A 10819-nucleotide genomic window follows, 5' to 3' on the forward strand; every position below is an offset into this window, starting at 1 on the left:
GTAATCAAGGGAGACTGGACGGATGAAGCCTAGATCTTCAAAGACATTCCTTTCTTACACACACACTCAACTCCACACTCCACACTCAATTAAATGCCTGTCCACATGTTTTAGGCGGACACTCAAATTTGCATACGAGCAGCCTCGAGACAAAGGAGGGTTCGCTCGCAAACTTTGTCCTGAAATCATTGGTCAGAATGCTGAACGGGTTGTCACGTGACCCGCAGGTATAACCAGACTTCTCCCCAAACATCCCGCAGAGAAAAACGTCCGAACAAAGAACCCATCAAAAAGGTGGCCCCTCGGGCCACACGGCTCTTCTAAGCCGCATGGACTTTCCCGCCACACTTTTCTTTATTTTCTGGCAAAGTAAACTCAATTTAAAGTTTGCGATCGTGTTCGTCCGAACTGCATTACAAACTCCACGCATCAAGAAGGACATCTAAAGGAGTTTTTATCACGACGGAAGAGAGACTCTCAAAGGGGGACCTCCAGACATGAAAGTCCAGGTGATTTTAGTTATTCAATTAAGCTGTGCCCCTTTTATCAAAAAAGGTGTTTTTGTTTTTATAATCTTGGTGGTCCTTAATGGTGCGTGTGGAACTGAAAGTTTTGTCACTCTTTTATCTGAAATCTCTATTTCCTCGCTTTAATATTTCTCTTTGTTGTTACACGTTCTATAGACCCGATATCTCCACGTGGGTTACCTTTGTTCTGTGTTTAATGTATGTTTGTGCGTTGTTCGTTATCTGTCTGACTAGTCAATAAATCCCATTATAATCAAATGAATTGTATCGTTTGCCTCATGAGAAAATGTCACTGAAATACAGATTTCCCTGCCTAGCTATTATAAGTTGTTTAAAACTTATGAATAATTAATCTACTTCACAAGAAGTAGCAATTAAATTCCCTTTTTCTAAATGAATAGATCATTACCGTGGCCGCTCGGAAGAACGGCGGCTCTAGTTATGTTTGTTTGGTCAAGTTAACAATAAATTTATCCAGAATATTAATGATTATTAATAATTCGTTATTGTTAATAATTAATATTCATAATCTGAGAGTCCGCTCGGTCGAGCGGGCAAGATCACATACAATCATATGTTATTTGACAAAATTGACTGAAGCTTAAGCCGGAATATTAATAATTAAGAATAAACCGTTATTGTTGATTATTAATATTCATAAAATGAGCTAATTTCTGTTACAGTAGGGAAAGTAATTTTAAAAATTGACCTTGAAAATTTTGATTGATTATAAGTTCTGATTGTCAATTTCGATAAATTGCTGCACAATATATTTTATTTTTTTATTTTTTGTTGTTTTTTTTAGGGGTGCTATATATTTATATTACGGCTGCACAATATATTATTTAAGCATCAATATTGTAATGTGCGAATCTGCAATAGTCATTTCATAGATCTCAAGAGATTTCGTTAATTTGGAAACAAAACATTATACAGTTTTCTGCTTTAACAATTAGATTAGATTCGACTATGTGTGTGTACATTTATACAATGAAGACACTGTTATATTACATTTGATTATTGCATTTCTATATCTCAATACTGTTAGACTACACCGAAATCCATAGTGTTGTTTATTTATTTAGTTTTCATCTGTGCCTTAAATGATATAATTTTGCGTATTTTGTATCATTTTGTATGCAGATGCATTGTCTTAACAAAATCATCACAATTAAAGGAAATTTAGATTTTTTTTTCACATTTTTGTAAAAAAATCTTTTTTTTTTCACCAGTGAAAAATTTTAATTATTAAATTTAGATTTTTAATGTTTTTAAAATGCTTTCTATGTACACAATTGAATTTGTACAATACATTTGACACAGGAACAATAAAAATATTAGGTCCCGGCTTTGTCCCAAATTTACTTCAGATAATTTAGTACAAAGGGTACTTTAAGAATAAGGTACACTTGTTATGGTTTTACTTATTTATGAGTTCAGCAAGGAGATGATGATGATGTATGTCCAATACATTATTAAACAAATTCAAAAGAAAAAAAAAGTAATTTAAAAGTGCCCACTATCTAGCACAAGATGCTCCCTGTGGTACAATAAACACAGTGTGCACACACACACATCGTTTTTGTAAAATAATAAATCAAATGTTCTGCTGAAATGTAATTACATTTCATTTAAATGTAATTAAAAAACCCTGAAAAATAATTGCACTCTTATTGGTTAATGAACGTTCTCAGGTGTCCAATTATTATTACTACTTTAATTGTTATAATTTATTTATTTGCTTTCAAAGAAACACACAGCTAAAATTGCTATAGAGTTATTTGAAAGGTTGATTAAACAGTGACAAAAACCCATAAAATACAGTGACCAAGCATGTTAATGTAACAAACAGCAGCTGTCAACAACACAAAACCGCACAAACTTATATGTAATACTACATTTACCATTTGCGCAAAAGTGACATTAAAATGAAAGTAATCACTGTTTAATCTATATATTTACATTTATTATAGTCTACCTGCAAATTACTAACTGTAATGAAATAGTCACTCATATAGTCAATCATTCAGTCATCTATACATTTCTAGACATTCTAATCGCAATCATTCACTGTAAGTATGCATATTGTGTACTTATTTATTTGCATTTTTAACTAATTACTAATTTGTTTGCAACCTTCATCCAATAGTAAATCTCATGTACTCTATATCCTATTGGCTGGATTTCAGCTGTTTTATTCTCTCTTTCTCTTTACAGGTCCCTTCTGCACACATGAATATTTAATTACACTCACAAAATTACACACCTCCAAATGAAAGTGAAAAGAGGCAGCGAGCGCGAGCTGTGGGCCGAGGAGAGGGACACTAATATCTCTGGGTAAATAGTCATTAGCTCAACCAATCGTCTTTGAATCAATATTGAGCGAGGCGCTTGGGACCCGTGAACGTGCTCACATACACATACATATACGCACACATGTGCACAAGCACACACACACACAAATCAGCGCAAACTCAAAGGTCAGAGGCCATAGTTTGCGACAGGGCTGAAGTCAGAAACTAGTTATCTGCTGCCATGAGTTCAGAGATTAATACACTCTCTATGAGGTTGAAAAAGCGGAATAAAATACTACAAGAGCTATTTTAGATTAAAAAAAAAAGTCATTATTTTAAAATATTTAAGTTAATGTTTTGATTTAAAGTGTTTTGCTAATAATTGTATGCTCACTGTGATGCAATGTGCATTAATTCTGAATTATTTTTAAAAAAATGCACTGCAACTCTCCCTTGGACCGTTTCTGAGATTAGCTAACCGTAGATGGTGCTCTTGACTAGTTTTTAACAGCAGTTGGGGCTGTATGCTTTATAAACAGCTGTAATCTGCTTGCATCCAACTCCTTACCAATACCACCTGAACCTAAAATAATAATTAATGCACTTACGAAAAGTTTAAGCCAATTGCAAGAGTGTTCATATTAGGCAGTGACATGAAAACCAAGTTAGATAAATGTGCCGAATGGACAAGCATGTGTCTTTGTGAGCATTTAAGCGTTTGGTTAAGCTAGCTTAGCTTAGAGTGCTGGTAAAAACTAGCCTAGATCACCATCTGCTCCGTTAAAAAAATAATAAGTCTAGAGAACTCTCTGCTGTAAATAAATAAATAAATAAATAAATTGTCTATAGTCTCATTTGGTGTTAAAAAACTAGCCTAAAACACTATCTGCTAGGGGTTGCACCTACTAGTTGATTTTAAGGTTCTGCCGAGAAGCTTTTTGACTGACGTCAACTAGTTCAACAGTGCAGATCGTTTTACCTAAACTACATGGTAGCCTTGCACACAAATGTAGATTCGCTGAATAAAACTGCCCTCACATTATTGAAATTTAAATGTTATTTTTAATATGTCAGCGTCGATGATTCACTTTAACTTTGAGTGAATTTTAAATTGTCAATTAGATCATGCCATGCAAATACCCTCGATCAGATGATTGTCAATCACGTTTATGCAACTCTGGAAAAGTAATGCGATTGCCTGCTGTCCTCTGTGAAGCATTGCAGCAAACATGTTTTGTGAACGAACCATGAAATGCACTGAAACTGAGGTGTTGCTAACTTCATGTGTACACATACACAATTAAATGCGGTAAAGATGTACGTATTGAGAAGTGACATCTGATAACCAAGATGAGTAAGTAAGCATGGAAAAGGCACAACTTGAGCAAGATTTTTAGCAGTTTTTTTGACCTGCGCATCATAAAGGTAAAATTTGCATCTGAGCAGGTCTCTGACAGAGTCAACACTCTTTTCTTTCTTGCGTTATGTTGTTATGAAATAACCTGCCATGAAATGGTGTTCAGAGTACTGTGCTGACGAAGTATGCATTACTTTTGCACTAAATATATCTGCTATTGTTACATTTATGGTAGTACACACGATGATCAGTGTGTTGACTGCATTTATTTTGCGCTAAAATTAACCCGAGTGCTAATATTAACGAAATAAACAGAGTTGACAATGCATGTTGAATTGTTTTGCAACATATTATGTGCTTTAAAACAGCATGTGTACATGTATTTCCTGCAAATAAATAGGAAATTGTGGCATTTTGGAAAAATTTTCGCATCCTGTATTTTATTGATGACGTCAAAAGCTAGACTAGAGCATCATCTGCTGTTATAAAAACTAGTCTAGAGCGCCATCTGGTGATAAAACTAGTGCTTTTGGCTGTTGGAAATTAGCATAGAATACGCGTGATGTAAAAAAAAAAACTAACATGGAGAACTTTCTGCTGTTATAAAAACTAGCATAAGTGGCATCTGCTGTTAAAAACTAAGCTCAGAATCGGTTAAAGAGAGAATTAGTGAGCATTTTAAAAATCTCAGAAGCGATGCAGAATCAGACGATTTTGAAATAGCTCTACTAATAAACAAGTACTACAGGTTTCATATATTAAGTCCCAATACTTAATTAAACAAGACTAATGTTAAAGAACTAGTACTTAAAAATACTAACCAGTCACATGATACTTTACAAAGAACATGTCTTGATGCAGTGTTTATAAATGATTCCATCATGTTGTCGTTGTTGTGCCAACCTGCTATACTGAAGCTCACAACGCTTGCCCAGCCTCAGAGTTCCACTGCTATGGAGCTAACAGTAATGAGCGACATTGTGTAAACTGTTTATTTTCACACGCAATCCTAAAAATGCAGTGCTTATGTATGAGGAGTTACATTTTTTTCTGATGTTTTAAAAGAGGAATTGGCTCAACCTTTGATAGTCTAACATGCAATCTCCTAACTATAAAGTTTTATTTTTCATTATTCTATTCATTTTCAACTTTGTCACAATCAGAACTGAAAAATGTTATTGTAATAAACAAGTCTGCCTGTTCACTATAAACAGAAAAAAGCAAGCACTGGGGAAATGTTGTTTATTCCTGTTGTACCAAACCTGTGTCGAACCGTGACGCTAAATCCGGTGTGCATACCGAACCGTAACTTCTGAATACACCCTTTACACTCCTAGTAAGGAATAATCAACAGAATGCCGAGCATTAAAGGATTTTAAATGCACAACCCAAAAGCAAAGAACTTTTAAGAATTGAAGACACTTTAGCACATTGCAAGCCATTGGTTGTCCTGTTTATTCTGTGGTCATTTGCCAAGTTATAGACAAGTAAAAACTAGTTTTTAAACTAGATTTAACTAGTCTTTGCAGCACCATATTTGACAGAATTTTCATCAGTTATGATGTCATATCTTTTAGTCCACATTTTGAAGCAGTCACATGCAGACAGAGAGAGTGCAAGAGAGAGATTGTGTGTGCGCATGTAAATGACACTGCCATATTGAATAGCTAATAGTAACATGTGTTGGCTACCTCTACTCAAATATTTTTGAGAATATTTGCAAAACTATTTTATTTTACATTTTCCAGCCAATCAGAATAAATTATTTCAACAGGCCATGCAGTATACATACATATATAATATATTAATTTATTCATTTGTTTATTTATTTATTTATTTATTTTTTGTCTAAGACATGATTTTGAGTTGTTACTTGAATTATGATTTAATTGTGGACTATCGTTTTACATGTGAATACTGAGAACATTTGATTATTTTATTCCATGACCCATTTGATGCAAACAACAAAAGCAAGCAGAATAATGTTGATTGTTGTTTCTTGAACATGCCAGAAATATTTATATATTTATATATAAAATATAAATATATATATTTCTGTTAACCCAAAGACATTTTGTGTACAGTAACTAAAATCTGCTTTTGCATTAAGCCTCGATTTACCACTGCTAGGAATAGTTTCGACCTTAATACACAAGCAATTTGCTTAAACATCCCAATCAAACAATCAAACATTAACAAGCACAGCATTCTCCCCTTAATTCAAACAAGGAGTTTAACTAATCTAATTAATATTTTTTAAAAAGCATAAAAACAATATAACCGCATTTACAATGGTAATATTGGCCAATTAGAGGAGTACTGGGAAGATTTGAGTTAATATTTGTGGCAGGCGGCGATTTCTAAAGAGGGTCCACCGCATGCGAGACGGAATCGAGCAAACCAAATTAGCATGCATAATTACGACAAATCCTTGACAGTTTAATGTTCGAGATTAAAGCGGAAATTAAAATGGAAAACAGCTCATTTGGAGCATGGCTGGAGAAGTTTTTGAGGCAATGTTACATGTAAAAAAATGTTGGGTTTTAATTAGGGTGATTATGGCAGTGTGCACAAGTAAGAAAATGCTATTGATCGGTAAGGACAGGCATATCTAAACACACACAAACTCATTTGTTAAAGTGTGTGTTTGGTCTATCAGGGTGTTGTTTGTTCAGATGACTGCAATCACCAACTGAGCGCAGTGGTACTTTAATCTCATCGAGTTTGTCAATAAAAGCTTAATTACTGCTTAATGAGGGGTCTTAACACGGGTCAATGACAAGTCAATACCATGCACAATATAAACTGACTCCTTACATTTGAGAACGCAGTGGTATTGCAGAAAACGAGGAGAAATCGGGAAATGCATCAAAACCACTGCTGGCTTTTGTTTTGAAATAGAAAAAAACTGAGGTTTTAAGTCAGAACGTCAAATGGCGACAGTTAATTGGGTAATGGTTGAGAAGATTTTTACAATACCTAAACTTCTGTGATTAAATACTGATGGCAGTGTATGTCGACACAAAGAGTAAATCACAGAAATGAGAATCGGAAATGATGAACTTATTTCAAGAGGCCATTCATCCCAAAATTGAATAAATTGTTTTATGCATAAATAAGACATTACACTGAAAAAAAGTCACAGTAATTAACTGATTGATTGATTTATTGATTGATATATTGATACTTAATCATTTTTGTTAACACTTTAATTTAAAGTGTCCTTGTTACACGTTCCATGTTCTCACTATAGGAACTACCATTAATTATGCATTATTACATGTAACTATGCCTAAATCTCACCCACATCCTATCCCTAGCCATTAATTAATATAAAAGTCATATTACTCTGAAATTCACTGTGGCCATCTTTGAAACGCCTCTTGGACAGTATGCTCTGGAATTTGACTGAATGGGGAAACATCCAATTCTCCAAAACTCTTATCACTCTCTCAGTACTACTTTGTCAGATCATGCTGGTCTTCTAAAGTAATTCACAACTTTGTCTTGATGCCGAATATACTCTAGAAATAACAGCGACTCTTTGTTTACAAGTTTGTGGGGTGTTTGAGTAGTTGCTGTCATGTGATGTGCATTTGACAGTTCATTTGACTTGTTCAATACAGATTACAAAAAAAAAAAAAAAAAAAAAAAGTTTATTTTCAAGAGTAGTTAGTTTACTTAAATATATATTTTGGACTTCCGTATATGTTTCTTATGTCTGTGAAGCAAGTATTCGCTGAGATTCCAGAGCGTTTGTTGACCACAAAAACTAGTAAAAGCACACGTCTGGTATGAGCTTCTCCCCCCAGAGAAAAGTCAGTCTATAGCATTCAGCCATTGGCTCCTGTACTAGTAGGTGGGGCTTCAATCAACATATTGACCATTACCCTTTCCCCCATTCAAAACTGTACAAGGTCTTGTATATTCAATAGTCTTTGTTTATATTAATTGGTAGTTAAATAAATAGTTTAAACATAAACTTTTTAAAAGTAAGCATTAAGGAACAAACAAACAAAAAAGGAATAAAAAATCAAAATAAACAAACCTTTATACAACATAGTAACTCTTAGGGTATCAACAGTGTAACTATTGGCCCGTTTCCACTGAGTGGTACGGTACGGTTTGGTTTGGTTTGGTTATGGCCGTTTCCACTGTGAAAAGGCGTACCAAACCAAACCGTACCGTACCACTATTTCGGCACCCTTTTGAAAGGGTCCCAAACTGCAGAAAGGGTCCCAAAAGGTGGAGCTACACGCGCAACTGAACGCTATTGGTTTACAGAGATACGTCATTCGTAGACTCAACAAGCCAGAATGTAAACAAAGGACCCGCCATGTTTAAAATACACAGCGAGAGATTACAGTGGAATTATATATACATATGCAGCCATGGTCGATCCGGGCTCAAACAAACCCTGTCGTCTTGATAAACAGCCACAAAGCCATGGAGAAGAGCAGATTTACCCTGTGCCAGTCTGAAGCCTGAGTGGTTTCGCTTTCTTCCTCGTACTCGCCGAGCGTCTCTATCTGATATAACAAACTTCTTGAGCTGATAATAATAACATGTGCTTGATTATTGACAAGCTTTGGAAACCCGATGTGAGAAGCTGACAAACGCGAGAGTGACACATTCAGAAAGAAAAAGGCCAAACGCGGAAGTGGAGCACGGAAAAAAGGCGAAGCCAAGTAGCACGTTATTTCTTCAGCAAACATGAACAAACTGCCTTGTTTTAATCTTTATTATCACCTTTTGGACTAATATGAACTGGGAATGATGGAATGACTCTCTAACAGTGGCTACATGACATGTGCTGCTGAAGATTACAGACACAGATGAGAGGTTTGCTCTGACTGTAGGTTATACTTGTTTTGAACCTAATCAAGGACGAAATGTCTGCTTTGTGTAGCTATTCTGTAGCTGGTAACATATCAGAGACTGTAAGGGTCTGTATGTGTTCATATATGCCCATTTATTTATTTATTTAATATAATTACAGACGTTACAGTAGGCTATTTCGCACCGTCATTGATCTGCAGTTATAATCAACTCATGTTCATAGAAAAGTTAGTAATAAACATTTATACACAAGTATTTATGTGTGTAAAGCATCTGTTTTATGAGAAGTGCTTTTCATATGATATGTGAACGACCTGTGCAGCTTTATTGTAGACATTTTCTCGAGCGAAAATGACGTCGACTGATACTTTGTCATACACCACGCCCACCAAAAGGGTACCCTTGGCAGTGGAAATGCAAGCCTGATAAAGGTGACCCGTACCGACTCGAACTGTACCGTACTGTACTAGTCAGTGGAAACGAGGCAAATAAGTACAGTATATCATTTATATTGTATATAATTTTTTACATTTATATAAGATAACATTCCATTGAAAACTGTCAAATTATTGTACATTTCTAAAATTAACAATATGTTAAAATTGTAAATTAAAGTTATAATCATGTGCTATATTCTGTATTTATTGGCCACAATTATTTATATTTTCAGAGTCAATATTAACATGAATTCAGTTATCTACGGGGTTCAAAACACCTTATTTAACTGGTTTTACATTTTATGCGAGATTCTAAATGTGCTCATAGTGCATTGCCCATTCAGGAAAAGAAAATTACAATCAAAAAAGAGCAACACACACATTCAGTACAAGCTGTACCACAGGACAGACGTTTACCTCTATTAATGGCTTTTATATACGCTTCTGTGATGTTGACTCTTGAATAAGGCAATTGAAAACAGGAAATTACTGTTACATGTCTGTGGTCAGTCTACAGTGCGTCCTCTTTTTTCTCATATAGACACACACACACAATTGAAACCACCATTGTCCCCATACAGGTGTAATTACTTGGCGTTTTTAAATAAATTAAAGCTGCTTCTCAACTGGACAAAAATAGAAAATCAATTTTTCAATCAATTCAGCCTACAGTTGGTTTCACAGCCCACCCCTGATTCAGAGAAAAGAAGAGACAGACCCGACTAAAGGCTTACAGCAACGCTATAATAGATGTTAATCACATGAAAATGCAATCACAGGTAGGTTAAACCTGCTGAAATTCAATAGTATGAAAGGTGATGGACTTGCTTTATATGCGACACACATACAGACAGACACACACACAGACACACTGAGCACTGCTCCTTCAGTCTAGTTACCGTAATAACCGCTGACAACTGTAGAGAGGTGAGACTTCAGTGTCCAGACCTTTCCAGGAATTCATTTCACTCATCTGGCAAACTCTTTCACTGACCCCTCATTAAAGCCTTCTGAAAAACAGTGGAAATAAAAAAGAAAGTACTAATGAATTTATATGGCAAAAGAAAAAAAACAATCCTAAATGAATTAATCAAAATGAATTAATGGATAACTAATAGATGAATGATTAAATTCATTAATTAAACAAATATATAAGCTATTAATAATAGTATAAAATGAATGAATGAATGAATGAATGAATGAATGAAAAATGTTTTTTTCTTTCTTCTATTTATTTGTAAGGGTTACAATTAAAATAAAACATGTTTGATTTATATTTTATAATGAGGTCACAATAAATATCTTGTTTATTGTGCAAAATGTATTAATATATATTTTAAAAATCTAACAACATTCTTGTCTGTA

The 10819-nt window shown here is 34.5% G+C and overlaps 1 protein-coding gene across 1 annotated transcript in view; it reads right to left on the reverse strand.

Moving 5' to 3' along the window:
• celf2 (cugbp, Elav-like family member 2) overlaps positions 1 to 10819 on the reverse strand; it is a 430922-nt gene that overhangs the window by 411276 nt on the left and 8827 nt on the right. The window contains exon 2 of the mRNA XM_073945704.1: positions 10354 to 10464. The gene's annotated coding sequence lies outside the window, so the exon portion shown is untranslated. The remainder of the gene's footprint in view (positions 1 to 10353; positions 10465 to 10819) is intronic.

This window comes from Danio rerio, chromosome 4 (genome assembly GCF_049306965.1).
Source record: "Danio rerio strain Tuebingen ecotype United States chromosome 4, GRCz12tu, whole genome shotgun sequence".
In the NCBI taxonomy this organism is placed as follows: Eukaryota; Metazoa; Chordata; class Actinopteri; order Cypriniformes; family Danionidae; genus Danio; species Danio rerio.